This window comes from Mus caroli, unplaced genomic scaffold (assembly GCF_978045245.1).
Source record: "Mus caroli unplaced genomic scaffold, Mus_caroli_1 scaffold_2, whole genome shotgun sequence".
In the NCBI taxonomy this organism is placed as follows: Eukaryota; Metazoa; Chordata; class Mammalia; order Rodentia; family Muridae; genus Mus; species Mus caroli.
In genome coordinates, this window is record NW_028227257.1 from 13938021 (window position 1) to 13943620 (window position 5600).

The window sequence follows — 5600 nt, forward strand, 5'->3', positions numbered from 1 at the left end:
CCTACCGTTGGCATGGCTGTCCCCACCCAGTGGGGAGGATCTGGGTATGTCCCCACACCACAACGACTCTTTTGCCTTTTAGAAGCAGAGTGAACATCGGCTTTTGGACTTGATTTTCTCCTCCAGAGCTCAGAGGTGAGACTCTTGTATTATTGTATTATTAGTAATTATGTATTATTACTGTGTGAATGCTCAGAGCTCATACCACCGAGGCACTTCCCACCGAGGCTGTGGCTGCCCCCAGCCATGTTCCACATATTACCTACCCCATGGGGTCATCTTAGGAAGCACAATGGTGCACTTGCCTGAGAGTCTCAGAATTCCCTAACAAGGCTTCCCTAACCTGGCCCCTGAACCTCACTTTTTTCTTATAAACAAACAAACAAACAAACAAACAAAAATGTTTTGTTTTAAAGGTTTTTGTTTTAAAATCCCAGAGTGAGGGGCTGGGAAGAGCGCTCAGCTGGTGAAGTGCTATGGTGCCAGCATTAGGGCCCGACTTTGGATCCTCAGCATCCATGTAAATAGCTGGGCACTATGGGCAGCTCACGTGTGTAATTCTAGATCTGGGGACGCAGAGACAGGGGGATTCCTGGGGCTCACTGGCCAGGTAGCCTAGCAGAATCAATGTGCTCTAGGTTCGTTCAGTGGGAGATGTCTCTCTCTTAAAAAATAAGGTAAAAGAGTGATTGAGGGCTGGAGAGATGGCTCAGTGGTTAAGAGCACCGACTGCTCTTCTGAAGGTCATGAGTTCAAATCCCAGCAACCACATGATGGCTCACAACCATCCATAATGAGAGCCGATCCTCTCTTGTGGTATGTCTGAAGACAGCTGCAGTGTGCTTACATATAATAAATAAGTAAATCTTAAAAAAAAAAAGAGTGATTGAATGTCTGGCACACACATGCACATGTGCACACACACACACACCACAGCTAGGTGAGGATAGACTGGAGTAGGGCGTGTCACATGAATCAGCAGGTTGAGTGCAGGTCTCACACTCTCAGATTTAACCAATCCCAGATTGAAAGCATACGGAGAAAAGGGATTTCATCTGGACCAAGTATGAACACACATTTGGACTTGTGGTGCGAGGACTGAACACCTGAGTCCAGCAGGCAGTTGTATGTCTCCAGCCTCACGCTCAGACGTGTTTTTCTTGTCATTATTACCCAAGAAATATGACACAGCAACAATTTCCAGCTCCTCTGATCACATTAGGTGCCCAAATAATCTAGAGTTCAAAGTGCACAAGGGGATGCCCAAGACTCTATGCAAATGTTACTCCACTTTACCAAGCACCTGCATATATAGACACATACATATGATATATGCAAAAGTACATGCTATATGCAAAAGGACATATACATATACACCATATACTATGTATAAATCATACACTATATACATGTACACATATATTTATACAATACAAACATATACATATATATACTACATATACATATTTATACACATGAACACATGTACCATATATACACATATACTGTATATATACGTATGCTACATAACACATATACTATATATAAATATATACACATGCACACATATACCATACATATACTATGTACACACATATACATATAGCCATACACAATGCACACATGTACTATATATACATACACCATACACTCTTACACACATGTTATATATACATATTTACTGAGTACACATATGCTAGGTACATACACACAGATATTATATGTATATAGATATATATGATATATATATATATATATATATGATATATATAGATATATATGAACAAAGTACACACACACAGAGAATCAGGATATGAACTGTTCCTTTCTCTGTGGACTGTGTGAGGGAGTCTTGGACATCCCATAACTCAGTGTGAGTTAATGAATCCCGCACCAGAATGGCCTGTTATCTCCCTGAAGCTTCACCAGCCCAGGCCCCCGAGGTGTGGGTTGGAAGCAGGTGTTTATTAGCTCCATTTCTCTTTCTCTCAGAGCAGCAGTCTCAGGGCTGCTACCCATTAGTGTCTACAGGGGACCTTTTAAATCTCCACCCCACACCAATTAACCCAGCCTCTCTGGGGACAGGACTGGGAAAGCCCCTGGGTCATTTCTACAATCAACAGAGAGGGACTCCTAGTCTTTGAGAAGCTCCGAGTAGAAGCCATCCACCAGCCCTTTGCCTCCATGTTTAACCTGAAAGTGCTAGACCATAGGGCAGGCTCCTAGAATGCCTTGCCTTACTTTATCTGCCTTGGAATAGTGGCCCAGCATCTTCCCAGTCAACGTACATGGGAGACCGGATGGACTGTGAAAACCGTGGGCACACTGTATCTTACATACATGTGCACCCTACATACATGTATATAATCCATATCCTATATCATGCATTCTACACACACACATACTTTATATCCTATACACATACATGCACATCCTACAACACACACGAGTACTTTCAATGCAGAGCCATTCCCATTTCCACACACATTCCTTTCCCACCCACAAGATGTCTGCTGGGAAGAAAGCCCTCCGTTTTTTTAAATGTTCTCACAGACTTTCGTTCTTTTCAGGAAGGATCTGAGGCAGCAGTAATGGAATAACGATAGCTTAAAGAAAAAGAGCTAACAACGAAACGCTGGGAAGGAAAGGAAGTCAGGGATGAGGCTTGCACACAGAAAGTGCACGGGGAGGTTTGGGTGCTCTTCAGCGGTGGACTGAGAATTAGCCGTGAGCTTCCTGGCTGCCAATGCAAACTGGAAAATGTGATCAGTTACATCGGCATTGCTCCGATTGAAAAGCGCATGCGCAAAGACACTCCGTGGTAGAAGAAAAGGAACTGAGATCCCGGCTCCTGCGTCATTCCTCCCTCTGTGGGACTTGAGAAGGACCTTGAAGGAGGCCCCACACCTCCAAAAGCTCCGCGGAGTCAAAATTAAAACTAGCCATTTCAGAGCGGCTCACTGTGTGGAAGACAGCCACAAACTAAGTTGCTTGGCTAATCAGGCCATTAGGAAGGTGACCCACGGGTCCCTACAGAGGTGGAAGCATGCCGCAGCACCAGACCAGGGGGCTTGTTACACACATCTGGGACACAAAAATATTCCCTTACCAAAAGGGGAAAAAAGACGCCTGGGGAGATGCTTGCCTACTGGGCAGTGGGGCGACCTGAGTTTGAATTCCCATAACCCACATACAGCCAGACACGGGAGCACACATCTGTAATTCCAGTGGTCCTGTGTGAGGTAGGAGGCAGAGAAAGAAACATCCCTGGACACTCGGGATCCAACCAGCCTAGGTCTGCCTAGCAACAAACCGGGAAGTCGCTGTGGCTCCCACGAACGGGGGTGGAGTGGGGTAGGGGGTGGGACTCAAATTTTCCCAAACTCAAGAAGGCAAACAGAGGGTTGTTTCATTCCGGCAACCCTCCAGTTAGCAGCCAACAGAGCATCTCTGCTTCTAAGACACACCCAGCCGCACAAGGCGCAGCTTCTTGCAACGATCACATGAATCGACACTTATCTACCCTGAACTTGATTCAGATTCCTTAAAAAACAAAACAAAACAAAACAAAACAAAACAAAACAAAACAAAACAAAACAAAACCTCCTTCCTCAGAGGAAGGAAAAGCAGTATTATTTACTACCAGTGAGAGAACACGAGGCCATGTTTGGACACACTCATGGCAAGGTGACCGTGAGGCTGGGTCATCATGTGCAAAAGAAGGCTTGTCGACAACTTCAGCAGCCATTCGCTAATCAGAAAGCTGCGAGTAGCTGGGCGTGGTGGCGCATGCCTTTAATCCCAGCACTCGGGAGGCAGAGGCAGGCGGATTTCTCAGTTCAAGGCCAGCCAGGTCTACAACGTGAGTTCCAGGACAGCCAGGATTACACAGAGAAACCCTGTCTCAAAAACCAAAAAAAAAAAAAAAAAAAAAAAAAAAAGAAAGCTGCGAGTAGTGTTACTTAACTAATTTATGATCGCACCATGTTCACACACCAGTCTGATCTTTACTGAGGGACACTTGCTAGGGTTTGACTATGTCCTCCAAAACTCAGGTGCTGAAACCAAACGGCCATTGTATTGGTATTAAGGGCACTTTAAAGGATGGTTAATACACAAGGCTCCTCCCTAATGAGTAGAACTAAGGACTGAGGTGAGGTTCTCAACCCCTTGGGGGTCGATTGGCCTTTTCACAGGGGTCGCATATCAGATATTCTGCCTAGCAGATTGCTTATATTGCAATTCTTAACAGTAGCAAAATTATAGTTATGAAGTAGAAATGAAAATAATTTTATGGTTAAGGGGTTACTGCAACATAAGGAACTGTATTAAAGGGTTACAGCATTAGGAAAGTTGAGAACCACTGGCCTAAGGCATTTGTAAATAAGTTTTCTTGCCTTCTGCCTTTTGCCCCATGAAGACGCCGTAGGATGCAACAGCGAGGTGCCATCTTGGGGGCAGAGAGCAGCCCAGATTTTGAACCTTCCAGCACTTGACCTTGAACTCCCCAGCCTCTAAACACCGAGGGGTAAGTTTCTCCTCTTCGTAAAATACCCAGTCTCTGGTATTTTGTGATAACAGAACAATGGACTGAGGCAGCATTTAATGTGTCTGTTTTAGTTTCTAAAATAGTTTGGGAGTGGGGCCAACACAATATGTTTTATAATTTTTCCATTTGAAACTGTGAATTACTGTAATTAGTGAATTACTGGAATTTTGTGGCCTTTAGGAGATGGGGCCTGATAAGTCTTTTGGTTATTAGGGGCCACCCTCAAAGGGGCTTTTGGGACCCCCAGATCTTCCTCTTCCTGTCTCTCTCAGTTTCCTGGATTAGGAGGTGAGCAGTTAGCTACACTCCTGTTCTGACGTGTTCTCCAGTGGCCCCAAATGTAATCAATCCAGAACCATGAGCTACAGTGAACCTTTTTTCTATAAATTGATTGCATTGGGAGTTCTGTTATGCTGATAGTGAGTCTCGTAATATAAGTTCCAGCAGGCTCTCTTTCTCCATCAGGCTGGGGCAGGCTCTCTTTCTCACGTTAACCCTCAAGAATTCGTACCTATCCCTCCCTCCTCCACTCTTCCTTCAGAGACGTGTGGCTTTTCCTTTTATTTTCTCTGGACAGAATTCCAAGATTTCTAGATGTCTTCATTTGTGTTCTTGCTTTTAGCCACAAAGAAACATCTTTGCAGCTGAATGGAGCCAACCAGCTGTGGAAGTGTGTCTCTGCAGTGGACTGCTTAGGACCCAACCCCCGTGTCCCTCACTCTCTGAGCCCTTCCCCAACTCTGAGCAACCCTGTACTCCTGAAGACACGTTGAGTACCTGAGAAGAACACAGGAGTGCCTCAAGTCAGAGACCTAGAGACCTGGAGAAGATGACATTCACATAGAGGTGTGGTGTAGGACCAAGAAAGGCCTTTCTCAGCCAAGTGGACGTGTCATTCCTGCCTAAGCCAGTGTTCTTATTAGATCTGTCCTCACTCAGTACCATGTCTTGTGTAAGGTAGAAGATGAGCTGCCCCACCCAGAGCTATCTGCTATGTAACCTCCAGACCTTAGACATCAGGCATACCCCATCTCAACCAAACTACAGAGGC